Source organism: Ochlerotatus camptorhynchus, unplaced genomic scaffold, assembly GCF_037179485.1.
Source record: "Ochlerotatus camptorhynchus isolate MF236.1 unplaced genomic scaffold, CSIRO-AGI_Acam_v1.1 ptg000185l, whole genome shotgun sequence".
In the NCBI taxonomy this organism is placed as follows: Eukaryota; Metazoa; Arthropoda; class Insecta; order Diptera; family Culicidae; genus Ochlerotatus; species Ochlerotatus camptorhynchus.
The window spans coordinates 1,170,288-1,184,738 of NW_027040675.1; positions in this window are offsets into that span (position 1 = coordinate 1,170,288).

A 14,451-nucleotide genomic window follows, 5' to 3' on the forward strand; every position below is an offset into this window, starting at 1 on the left:
AAGAACGTTCTTTAAAGATTTGTTGTCAGGGTTTTTGATTTCTTGATTTTGTAAGTTTGTGAGTTTTTGAGTTTGGGCTTTGGCTGATCGGATTGTATGATTGGGATTGGTGATGAAGGTTCTGGTCAGGAGATAGTGAACACTCTATAGAAGTATCGGTATACATATCAGATTATCATGCAGTTTTAGAATCAACAGCACAACATATGTGACCCATTGATTTAATTTATTTTAGTTTATTTGAAGTTTCCTTAATAAAGAAACAACAACATTATTCTAGTTTATTTTCAGCTCCTCGATGATAAGACATCTTTAAACATATTTTTCAGCGTTCGTTCAGGCTAGACCCATTGAATTAAATTATTTAAGCTAATTTTCAGCTCTTCGATGATGGAACATCTTTAGATTTACTTTTTTCAGCCTTCGTTGCGGTTGAATTTATTGACTAAAATTTATTTTCAGCCCTTCGATGATGGAAAATCTCTAGATTTATATTTTAAGCCCATATTCTCATTTTCGTTCGAGCCGTATTTTCCATACAAAAAAAAGTTTAATCAAGTTTATCTCCACCACAGAAAACAGACGTCCACCTTCAGTCAGAAACTTGTGTGGCGCTAGCATCTCCTGATTTCCTCTATAAATTTTCCACTTTCGACCAATTTGGCGCTAGTATCAATAAATTTTCTGTTGGAAATTGCCACTTGGCACTACTATCACTAAGTATTTAGTGTAAATTCTGCAACACCAGCGCCATCAGGTTGTCAAAGAGGATTTTTAAGTGGGGTGGTCGCCGTTAGTGGCGCTCAGGCATGGACAATCATTTGCATTCATTTACATTCATTTGCCTCTAACTTTTTTCTTGAACAGCATTCGGCAAAAAGATTCATGGAGCTTTTGTAGGTTTTGTTACAACTTTTGCCAACTTTTGCCAACAAAACAAATTCGTATCTCTTATGCATGAAGAACCAGAGTGAACAGAAGCCACTACTGTTTTTCAGTGAATTTAGTTCGTGATGCATAAGAGATACAAATTTGAGTTATGAGCAAAGTGGGTGCACTTCAATCGTGTCGTGCAAAACCTACAAAAGTTCTATACATCATTTTGCGGAATGCTGTTGATGAAAAAGTTAGGGACAAATGAATGTAAATGAATGTATGAAATGAATGCAAATGATTTTCCATGCCTGGTGGCACTTAAGTCGAATAGGAATCTTCACACTAGTTTTAAGAGAAATTTTGTTTGAGCCTCAACGGCTGTTCTCTGAATCTCCACAGCAAAAAAATAATATAAATATTACATCCAAGAGGATGCACTTCAATCATGTCGAAAATCTCATGTAATTTTTAAGGCCACAAAAATAAACAAATGCAGTAAAAGCAGCGTAATGTTAGCTTGTGCACTGTATTAATGATAATTTTGTCCTTTTTGGCAAGTAATATTACACCATATTTTCGACACGATTGAAGTGCATCCACTTTGATGTGATATTAAAATCATTTTTTGCTGCGTCCTTAACTAAGGCCTAAATAGTAATTTGAGGGGTGTTCAGGCGTTCGAAATCTTTAATAGCGTTTATCTGCTTAATTAAGGGTTAAATTGTGACTTTTTCAGTTAGTTGATGAAGGGTGGAAGCAACAATCAATACGAAACTAACGATTTTAAATTGGCTCCCTACTTGACTAGCCTATTGGTCCCAAGTAAACGATTAACGTACCCTATTCTAGTCGAAATTCTACTACTACACTATGTTTGTTTTGATTCGCTATGAAAATTTGACAGATAAAATGAGGGGTTAGTGAATTTTCCTATGTTTCGAGGGGTGAATCGATTAGCTTGGGACCGAAGAGAGTACCAGAGCTGAGCCAAAAAGTTGAGCACGTTTCTTCGGGACCTACTAGTCTTAGAGTTACCTCTATGGTGGAAGTGCGCTTAAATTTTCGAAATCTTTGTTCAGAATTTTTTTTATACAGAAATAACGACACGATAAAAATAACTTTTTTTCAACATGGATATATAATTTTTAATTGAGAGGCTTGGCTGCCATTTTATGTTTAATACGTTTTGATCAGAAATCCATATCAAATTCTTCTCAAGACACTTGTTGTCATCGTCTGTGAGGTCGTCGCTGATATAAGGAGCTCGGTGGTCTAGTGGAGGCCGATTTTGCGTATTAAGCATTATTGAGCTTTAGTGTGTAAAGGATTTATTCTTAATATGAGATAAATCGTTTTGAAATTTGGTTGGAGGATCGAGTACGTTTACGATCTTTTAAGAAATAATATTCGACGAAAGACGTATTATCTATAACAAATCCTTCTCAAGAGTAGCTGTTTAACTCTGTCGTCATTGTTTAGTGAAATAAGGAGCTCGGTGGCCTTTTGGTGACCGATTTTGCTTACTGAGCAGAAAAGCATGGGTTCAATCCCAAGCTCCTTCTCATTGTAGAGTTATACTTTAAATTGGCTTTCTTTCATAATATGATGTTCGGTTTTAGCGCCGGGTACGTAAAAGTAGTAATATTTGAGTTTTAGCGAAGACAACAAATCAACATCCTCAGAAGAAAAGGTGTGTGTATTTGCTCAATTTTATATGCGTTGCTTCCACCTTCACTCAAGCGCAGCGCTATAGTATCTGTCGCTTGGATTCTGACAAAGTTGCTAGTCTTCTTGATTTGTTGTCTTATTTATTTATTTATTTATTTATTTGTCTGCATCAACAGGCTGTGTAAAGCCCCAATGATGATTTAAGTAACTTATATAGGTAAAAATCAAATCAAAAAATAAAAACTAAGAATAAAATACATAAATAAAACACACAATCATTCACGGTTAACTGTGCCAGAAAAGAACGATGTGAAGTATCTTCGTAGCAGCTGTCGAGGCATATGGAAATCGAAGATGCCCGAGACTCGATTGAACACTCGTTGCAGCCCACCTATTGCACCGTTCATGCCATAGTTTGTGCGCTGAAGTGGCAATCTCAGCATAACGTTGTTACGTAGCGCACGGGGTTGGACGTTAATGTTGACTTGCCCCAAGATTGCACTGCAATCAATTCTACCTTGTAAAGTGTCCGCAATGAACAGGGCCCTAGAGGTGTCTCTTCTAGTTCGGAGAGGCTCCAGATCAATCAGCTGGCAACGACTTTCATAGCTGGGCAGATGAAATGGGTCTCTCCAAGGCAGCTTCCGCAGAGCGAATCGAAGAAAACGGCGTTGAACGGACTCAACTCTCTCAGCACCATTGTTGTAGTTTGGACTCCAGACCACAGAACAATATTCCAGAATGGATCGCACTAAGGAACAGTACAGTGACTTCAAACAGTAGATATCGGAGAAATTCTTTGCTATCCTGAAGATAAATTCCAGTGTCCTAGACGCCTTGTCGACAACGTACGAGATGTGCTGCTTGTACGTAAGTTGAGAATCTAGAATAACACCCAGATCTTTCACATGGTTCACACGGTCGATTACAGTGCCGATAAGTTTGTATTCAAATGTGATTGGTTCTTTCTTCCGAGTAAAAGTGATCACTGAACACTTAGTGGGGTTAACCACCATTCGGTTCAAATTACACCAGCTGGCAAAGGCTTCGAACTGACGTTGAAGGAAGTGACAGTCATCAATCGAGTGGATTCGTAGGTAGATTTTAAGATCGTCTGCATACGATAGTCGTGGGCCTTCGATGACCAAGTTCACGTCATTGAAGTAGAGTAAGAAAATCAAAGGTCCCAGGTGACTTCCTTGAGGTATTCCTGACGTAGCTAGATAGATATTGGACCGGTTGTCACCAATGGCAACCATCAGTTGCCGATCAGTGAGATATGAACGAAACCATCGCAAGAGGTTGCCGCTGACCCCAAGCCTTTGCAACTTGGCAATCGCGATGGCATGGTTTAGCTTATCGAAGGCAGCTGACAAGTCGGTGTATATGACGTCTGTTTGAGTCCTCTCTGCCATGCTTTCCGTAAGATACGATGTCAAACACAGCAGATTTGTGGAAGTAGAACGACCGGAAGTGAAGCCGTGTTGATCACCACTTAGATACTGCTTACAATGAGAGAGTAGAGGCTCCATGATGACTAACTCGAATAACTTCGAAACTGCGCTCAACGACGTAATTCCACGATAATTGTCCACATCCCGTTTGCTGCCCTTTTTGTGGATAGGAAACATATGTGCGAATTTCCAACAAGATGGAAATGTACCACTCGAGATGGACAATCGAAATAGGTGAAGCATGGGCATCAGCAAGCTGGCGATATGCTTTTTCAGGAATACGGATGGAACGCCATCGGGTCCTGGATTGAAGGACGACTTGAGTTGTGATGCGGCAGTGGAAATCATCTCGACGTTGACATCCATCGCACCCAGTGTTTGACCGTACAGTGGAACATTACTAGCTGCTAGGGTAACGTGTTCGTCAGTTAATCTCTCATTCGTGAAAACTCTGGCGAACTTCTCAGAAAACAAGCGACAGATCTGCTGAGAAGTGGATGCAACTGCTCCATTCAACACCATTGAAGAAGGTAGGCCGGATTCCTTGCGCTGCTCATTTACGTAATTCCAGAATGACTTCGGGTGCGACTTGAGTTTCCTCTGAATCCCTCGTTGATATCGCGAATAGCATCGACGGCTAACTCGCTTGAACTCATAATTGAGCCTAACGTAGTGACGTTTCAGCGAAAGCGTACGATACTTAGTGAATTTTCTTAATGCGGCTCTCTTGGTCGACTTCAACCTACGCAGTTCACTCGTCTGCCAGGGAGGATGAGAAATTTTACGGTGAACTCTTTTCGGAACGTGCCTGTCAATGACATAAGCCAAGACATGTGAAAATGTTTGCGCAGCGGTTTCAATATTATCAGGATCTAGGATGCTCTCCCAATCTAAACTAGATAGCACGTTGACGATACTACGGTGATCGGCTTTCCGGAAATCGTATGACACGGTCGTGGAAATGTCGTCAAAGACCCGATCGTGATTGTCAGCAACAGTGACAACCAAGGGAGGGTGATGATGTACTTGCTTTACTAGTGGAGAAGGTGCCGTGGAGATGAAAGGAGCGGTGTCCTGAACGCTAACGAAGCAGAGGTCCAGGCTACGGTTGTTTTCGTTGACTACGTGGTTTATTTGAGATAGTGTTGCTGTACTATAGCAGTCGAGAAGGCTAACTGATCCTGTATGAAATACAGAGTGTACAGGGTCTGGGTAGAGAAAGCCGCTGTAAGATGGTTTCCAGAAAACACCGGGTAGATTGAAGTCGCCCAGAACGATTATCTCATCAGTTGGTGTCGCACTCTCCATTATGGTCTTCGATAAAAGTTAATATTCTGCAGTAGTGAAGGGCGGTTACCCTTGACAAGATCCAATACAAATAACCTCTGAAGTTTAGTGCGTCTGTGAGCTAGAGTTTCCATGTCTATAAGTCTGTATAGTCAAGAAGATTTACTGGATCATTCCACGGAAGTTGTCGAAGAGCATATCGCATACGAGCATGATATAACGACCATACACTAACAGCATATTCCATGATGCTGCGAACAATTGAACAGTACAGTGCCTTGAGAGCATATATATCGGTGAAGCCACTTGTACTGCGACGAATAAATCCCAGCGCCGCAAAGGCCTCTGCGGTAGTTATTCTGACGAGCTCGTTGAACCGGAGTTTACCTCTAGGTCACGTATTGCTTGAAAATGTTCTATAGCCTCTGAGCTGATGGAGTATTCAAACTCTGTTCGGGATTGTCGGCGAGAAAACGAAATGACTTTGCACTTTTTTATGTTAAGTTCCATTCCATTCTCACAGCACCATAGCAGAAGCTCGTCAACATCGGCCTGAAGAGCACGGCAGTTGAGATGCGATGATATCACTTTATATATTTTTAGATCGTCAGCGTAAAGCAGCAGTCTCGATTTCAGCCGAAAGCACAAATCATTCACGAACAATATAACAATCAGTGGTCCCAGAATGCTTCCTTGTGAGCGAGTACCGTTTAATTTGACGAATGCCCTCCGACCGGTTAGGTAAGAGCGCAGCCATTCGGTGATCCAATTAGGAGAGCCCAGATGCTTGAATTTGTCAATTGCGAGGTCATGAGGAACCTTGTCGAACGCCTTCGAGGCCTCAACTTGGTGCCGATGATCGATTTCTGAAGACAGGAAGCTTACGTAGGACATCAGGTTCGTCGTCGTAGATCGCTTCTTAACAAATCCATGTTGAAAGTCCGATATCAGTGGTCAGAAGGCGACATACAGTGCTTTGTGAACCAATTTGTTCGAACACGTAAGCTAGACATCATAAAATCTAAATACCTCTGTAATTTTCAACAGCATGAGTGTTATCAGCTTTGAAGATCGGGGTGATAGAGGCTAACTTCCACGCTTCGGGAAAAGTACTTTCACTGAGTGTCCTGTTAGCAGCTTCAGCAGTAAACCAGCATATTCTCTTAAAAACAACGGCGGTATGTTTCAGTGCCAGACCCTTTTGTAACGTCTAACTTTGCAAAGCTAAAAATATTTCGTTCTGGCTCACAACTAGAGGTGGACAGTTCAGATTGTATGCAGGGCAGGTCACCGTCAGGAGAGAATGTCGGCGATGATGTACTGTACAAGAATTTCTCGAAGAATTCGGCAAAAAGATTAGCTAGCTCATGCGGTGAATCAGCAGAGGAATTCTTGAACGTTACGATTGGATTGCTTACGGCTACGTATAAACGACCAAAAGGATGACGGCTCTTGCTTCGTGGTCAGCTCCATTAGTCCGATGAAGCTACGGAATGCAGCAGTTCGGCAATCGCTGTAATCTGTTGCGAATGTAGATTGATCCGGTTCTCAGCAGTCCGAGCTATAAAATAGCGTTTTCTATCTTTACGCACGACGCTACGGAGATGCTGTAACTCAGATGTTCACCACGGATGCTTGAACGAATAAGGTCTACTTCGTCTACCAGGAACAAGTTCCTCCAGACTGTTGTAAAATTTCTCATAAAACATACGTACCGTTTCATCCGTATTTGTTGCACGAAACATTTCAATCCAATCGAAGTTCATGATAGCGTTGGTCAATTCTGGAAAGCTGCAACGTCGAAAATCAAAACCATTGACGATATTTGAGTCACTGGCAAGTTGCATGTAGTAGTCGTTCACGTCGATGCGAAGAACAAACGGCTTATGATGGCTGACGATGACGGAGGTTCGATGAGCTCAACAAGGTTTGGTTCGTTTACAAACGCCAAATCAAGTGTACAACCATTCGAATTAAGCAGGCTGCATACGCCAACATCACCAAATCTCCCAGTTGAACCACTTGGTGCGGGTTGTGATGGTCGGGAGGTATTCCCTAACCCATCTGGCCCAGAAGAGATCTAGAAGACTCTTCGCGTGTCCCCAGTTGGTTTTGAGCGCAGCGCCAGTATCAACAGATGACTTGGCTGGCTGCACAACATCAAACAAATGATTGGGGGTAAGCGCTTCGTCATCTTCCAAATCGAGTGGCACGTGCGTTAGCGCCCTAGAGTTCACGATGGCTTCCACCTCGACCAGAACGGTTCCAAAGGTCTCCTCGTCCGGATTCCTGCTGGTAGAGAGCGTGTCTAAGCCTATTTTGACCGAATGGACCAGTCGTTCCCACGAACCACCCATGCGTGGGGCAGCTGGTGGATTCAAAATCCACTGAGTTTTGCAGTTGAAAAAGGCGTCAGCCAGTTTCTGGTTGATGCCTGCAATCTCCTGTTTCAACTCCTTCCTAGCGCCATGAAAATGGATTCCTTTATCACTGAAGATCTGCTGCGGAGCACCTCTTCTTGCGATGAACCGTCGCACAGCCATTTTGCAGGATTCAGTTCACAGACTGATTGCGACCTCTAAATGGATAGTTCTCACGGTTTGGCACACAAAGAGCGCTACCCATCTCTTCACATCACTACGACCGATCCGGATGTAGAAAGGTCCGCAATAGTTCACAGGCTGTTGAGCTGATGCAGACCGGAGGCAACCATAGATTCAACCAAAGCGATTTCCTGATCAGTAGAAGCGGTGGACGGAAGCTTGCTATTGACATCTTCATCATACAACCATACCAGCTGCGGTAGATTGTAATCTCCAACGATAACAATCCTATCAGAATCCGAGGCACGTTCATAGATCTGATGGACTGCTGCAGAGTGCGTTGAGTACAATTCCTGTGGCGAGTTCGGACGGAGATAGATTCCATACACATAGATAGTCGCCTTATGGAGTTTAACCCAAACAGTGACTTGCTCGATATTACCAGAACTTATGAACTCTGCTGAACTGCAGTTGAGGTTGGCTTTAACCGCAATTAAAACTCCACTACCACGCTGAAAGTTGCTAGTAGCTGCACTGCGATCACGGCGAAATACCAAGTAGTTGGCAGCGAACTCAGAGCTAGCGATATCAGGATGAAGCCAAGTCTCTGTGAGTACTATTACGTCGTATTCCCTGGCAGAAAGTTCCAGAAAGAGCTCGATAGTTTTAGTGCAAATACCTCTTACATTTTGGTAATACACCGGGACGGTTCGAGATATTCTTAGCAGTTTCGTTAGATGTTCCTGGCCTTGATCCACGACGATAGTCGTCTCTGCGTTGCTCGTAATGTTCGGAATGGTGGGTTCTGTCTCGAGTCTGGTTAGAACGGCTGGCTTCCAAAAAAACCTTTCTGGGAATGTTCCTTTCTTCAAACTCTCTAGACGATATCTCACTGGGCCAAGTGGAATCGAACATTGCAGTTACGAGAAACATCTATAACTACATGCAAATAAATTGTAAATGGAGTTCCATTTGTGTTTCAAACAGTCGAGCAGTTGCAAATATGGTGCAAAATAGTGTTCTAATAATGAAACTGCAACTCAGCATTACGAGGGGTGCGTTTCTATTCTAGTTTCAAATTGAAACGGTCCATATAAAATACAACAGCATTGCAAACGACCTTAGAACCTAATAATGCAATGTTCAGCTTGATATGGTTGCAGTTCAATATCAAAATATTGTTGATTGAAAGTCAACTTGTGCAACCCCAAAAGCTTCAAAATCCTTTTCAGACCTCCCACGGAGTCAAAAAAAACAACGCCACGACACGCCGCTCGATCATCGCAAACATTTGACCTCGAGCGTAAATTAACCGATCCGAAAATGGTCAAATTAATTACCTCCATTGTTTTCCAGATCACGGGGACATAACGCAACTCGTTTCTCCATACGATGTCTCCAATTTCATTTTATGACCCTCCCAACACCGACGGCAACCACAGCAGCGCAACTCGGCAAGTTATTGACAGCAACCATGCCATGCGATCGTAAATTTCTCCAATAATCTCGGAATCATGTTGGAAAATGTCACGGGCATCCAGCAGAGAGAGAGAGAGAGAGATTACATTTTATTTTTTCGGTGGTGCTGCGCTGTCAACCTATCTAGTCAACCACGTGTTGGATTACGTAAAAGGTCACTAAGCAACCACTGCAATGACGACGACGACGACGACGACGACGGTGTTAAATCGGTGGCAAATTGACTTCAAATCGCGCGCTACTTGGTCAGGTGATTAGAAATACAAATCACACACTCATAAGCCGAGCAACTGGGACTCTAAAAAGGGTAAACCAATATAAACGTGGACAACGTACAAGAGCTACCTGGCAGACATTTTACGCAGTGCATTCGACGCACACGGTGGTTACAAATTGAATTAATGTTTTAAATTATCCATAAAAGGTTGTAATATTTTTCCAGTCCTTGCGGTCTTGGTTTGTTGTTTGTTGGATGCCGCTTAGTCGACTGGGACCGATCGTGAAATGCGTTAGATCTTTCAGTGGGATCGCAGCAAGCGTTGCATTTTGCAGCTTCGATATGAACGGGGTTTGAAGATGGCAGCAGAGGCAACGCAGTTCCGTGGATCGGAGATTATCCCTCTCCGAACGAACGCATCGTCGTCTAGTTGGTACGCGATTTGCCACTTTGTCCCGGAATGGAAAGGTTATTAAAAAGAAATAAACACTCTGCTTGACAAATGGCGAATGATTTATTGGAGATTTATTGGTCGCAAGGCGGAGGGTTCGATGAAATATCTATCCGCGAAAGATCAACAAGTCAAGTTTAGGTGGCAAACTCCCACGAGCGAGGCAACTTTCCGCAGCTTCCGAAACCCATTACGCTGACTGTCACCGATCGTGACAGCAATTGGTTGTTGCGGTGAATCAGCGTTACATTAAGTGTCAACGTCTGTCCCCATAGCCTAGATGGCGCTGGTGGATAGAAAATAAAATAAAAATCTCGCCTACTAATTCGATTAACTTGGACTTGGCAAGAGAGAGAGAGAGAGTAGTGGCAAATGCGGTTGTTCCACCGCATTGCATATGTCCCGTGTCCCGTCTGATGATATTAGTATTTTTTTGTGTTCGGTCCCAGGGATGTGCCGTTTGGATTTCCCTACGTTCAGATTTCAATTTTTTGCTTCACTAAATGCGCATTTTATACTCCTCGGGTTGGACGGTTTCTGGAAGTTGAGAGCTGCTGCTTCTGGTTCCATCCTCGGCCCCAGCCAGCACCACTCCAATATAGTTGAGTTTAATTAAAAAATATCTTCACACCCTCGCGCTGGGCAAGAGAACCCGATGGAGTCGGGGATGGGATCTGCACTGCAATTTGTCGCTGTTCCCTGCTTCTTAAATTCATTTTTTCATTATCCTTTGGGGAGAGATCCTGCTTTGCAGATTTTTTTTTTATCGGTTCAGACTTTGGTACTTTCGCGTTTCCGGTGGCGTGAGGGGATGGAAGGATGAGTCGTTTGTATATATTTTTCTATTCTATCTAGGGTTTAGCCAAACTCTGAGTGAGGATGAGTTATCTTTTCATGCTCAATGCGTTCCGAAGGAACGTTTGCCTACCACATGTTTAGCTTTGTTTGTCAAATTTCGGTAATTTAGCTAAGATTCAGCGAAAGATGTTTCGAGTTTCAGCATTAGGGTGCTTCATTTTGAAAAAAAGAGTTGGATTTCTTAAAAGCCGGTTTGATTCATAACCCCAAAAATTCGTCAACACTGGAGTTAAGTTTTTTAGACTCTCCTGAAGTGTTCGGAAATCTCAAGGGGTATGGGTACGGAGTCACCAATCTTGGGTCATCTTTTTTGTCAGTTTGCCGCAAGTGGGCCGCAGGTGTGCCGATTGTGCCGGACATAGAGCAAGCTGCGATTGTTTGTAAAATACCCATCCCGGCAACCCGGTATTTCTGACACCTTGATTGTTTTGGTTTGAAATTGCAAGGATAAATCGGATTGAGGATGACGCGGGAAGTGGCGAGTGTACGAAATTTTGATATTTTGTGATCATTTTGTGATAGTAAAAGTCCTATGTTTTAGGGTTTTATAATGTCCTCAAATTAAGACCAGAAACCTAAATTTTCGTGATGTGAAAAGCATCGGTCTATCAGCGGCCGGAAAGAGTTGGAACCGGTGGGGAGCATTGTTGGAGTCCGACTTTAGAGGATAATGAATAGACTTCTTTAGTTTGTTTTGTGTGACTTGCAGCATTATTCGAATTAAGGGTACTAATGGGGTCTGATTAACTGCCTCTTTCTCTTGAGTCCACTCTAGAACCTACATTTCATATTTATATCTATAAGTGAACTGCTAGTCTGAGTTCCTCTGGTATATTCAATTAGAGGATTGTAGCACATAGAGTTAGTGCGGAATAGAAATGAGAAGAATCGAATGATCGTGAAGCGTGGTAGACCGTATGTAAACGGGATCTGATTGGTTTGGGAATTTTGATACAGCTAGCGGTATAAATATGAGGTACCTAAGCTCGTTGACGGCATTGTTTTGACGGACTGTGGAGAGAGCGGCCGACCAGCAAAGGACCACCAGCTGAAGGAATAGCGGCACTAGCGGACCAACAGAGGGAGCAACAGATTCGTCGAACCGTGACTGAGGCTGGAAACCTCGGTCCGGTTACTACATCGGACCACCATCTGAGCGGCAGATTCATGGAACCGTGACCGAGGTTTCCAGCGTCTGTTGGTCCGCTAGTGTCACTATCCCTTCTGCCATAAGGATGTTCCTGAAAATACACACAAAAACCGCACGTAATGTTGTGAACAACTTCAATGACAGTTGTTCAGCAGTGCTCCCATTTTATTTACAACAATCCAATGCCAACGAGATTGTGTCGATGGATGTGCCCAAGCTGTGCCGAATCTAATTTCGGCACAATTTGCTGAGTGATTTACCCCTTGAGGAATTCTCTGTTTCTCAGATCTCCTGTAAATTTAATTGAACTGCCCTAAGGTTCTTTGGTTTTCTCTGATGTTCTTGAAGCTACCCTGAAGTTTTCGAATTTCTGCCTAAGCTTTTGGCATTACCGTTAAATAATTGATCCTAAAAACCTATAAACTTTCCTGAAAATCTTTAGACTTCTGTTATGTTTCCAAAATATTTCTGAATTTATCTAAACTTTGCAAGCTTTCCTAAAATTTCCGCTACTTTCGAAACTTTCCTGAAGTTAATGAAACTGCCCTAAATTTATCGAAACGAACCTATACAGATCTTTAAACAAACCAGAAATTCTGATCTTCCCAGAATTAATTGAGACTGCCCATAAGATCTCTGAGCTTCCGGGAAAATCTCTAGACCTAACTTACCAGTGGTAGTTGGAACTTTTTTAAAGTTTTTTGCAATAGTCCTCAAGTTGTTTGAGTTTCTCCCCATCAAGCAAACACAAAGTTTGCTAGCCAACTTTGTGTTTGCTTGATTCTAACTTAGTGGATTTCAGAAAATCTGCATCGAAATTAATCAGTAGTTCTTGAAACTTCCCTGAAGTTCCCGCTTCTTCTTCTTGTTCGTATTTCAAGCTTATTGCTAAGCGCATATTAGCTTATTTCGTGCTCTCAACTTAGTGTTCTAAATGCACTTCCACAGTTATTAATTGAGAGCTTTCGATGCCAATACCAATGCATGAATTTGTATATTGTGTGACAAGCACAATGATACTCTGCCCAGGGAAGTCGAGAAAATTTCCAACCCGAAAGATTCCCTCGACCGGACCGGGAATCGAACCCGCCGCCTCCGGCTTGGTAATACCGTGCCTTTACTGACTAGGCTATCAGGCCCCTTCTGACGTTCCCGCACTTATCCTGATATTCCTCCAACTGCCTTTAAGTTCTCAGAACCACCCCGGAGTTCACGTAACTTCCCTTAAGAATTTTAAACTCAACTATCGTTTTTTCAAGTTCAAGGTTCCTGTAATTTGCCTGAAGTTAATATGAGTACCCAACCCTAAGCGATCTTGAAAGTTCCCCGCATTCTGACGGTTCTTTCAGTTCTCGGATGTAAGCTGATGTTTGGATGGAATTTCCATGCAATTCCGGTTTCATGAAAAGCTAGAAATTCTGCTAAATATCCATCAATATGGGTATTTTTGGAATCGGGTGATGTCTATAGGCCGTAAATTGATATCCGATGCCATTTTGAAATCCAAGAATGGCGGCTTCCGGTTTCATGAAAAGCTGGAAATTTAGCCAAATATGGGTATTTTTGGAATCGGGGTGATGTCTAGAGCCCAAAATTCAATAACAAATTCCGTTTTGAAATTCAAGATGGCGGTTTCCGGTTTCATGAAAAGCTGCAAATTCTGCTAAATACCCATCAATATGCGTATTTCTACAAGTGGGGTGATGTCTAGAGGCCGGAAATTGATATCCGATGCCATTCTGAAATTCAAGATGGCGGCTTCCGGTTTCAGAAAAAGTAGAAAATGCTGTCAAATTCCCATCAATATGGGAATTTTCCGAATCGAGATGATGTCTAGAACCTGAAAATTGATATCCGATGCCATTTTGCCATTCAAGATGACGACTTCCGGTTTCACGACAAGCTTGAAATACTGCCAAATAACCATCAATATGGGTATTTATTGAAGTGGGAGGTTGTCTAGAGTCCGGAAATTGATATCCGATGCCAAAATGGCAGCTTCCGGTTTCATGAAAAGCTGGAAATATTGCCAAATACCCTCAATATGGGTATTTCTGGAATCGCGGTGATGTCTAGAGTCCAGATACTGATATCCAACGCCATTTTGAAATTCAAGATGGCGGCTTCCGGTTTCATGAAAAGCTGGAAGTACTGCCAAATACCCATCAATATGGGTATTTTTGGAATCGGGGTGATGTCTAGAGTCCAGAGATTGATATCCAACGCCATTTTGAAATTCAAGATGGCGCCTTCCGGTTTCATAAAAAGTGGAAAATACTGCCAAATACCAACCAATATACGTATTTTTTAAATCGGGGTGATGTCTAGAGTCCAGATACTGATATCCAACGTCGTTTTGAAATTCAAGATGGTGGCTTCCGCTTTCATGATAAGCTGGAAATACTGCCAAATACCCATCAATATGGGTATTTCTAGAAGTAGGGTTATGTATAGAGTCCGGAAATTGA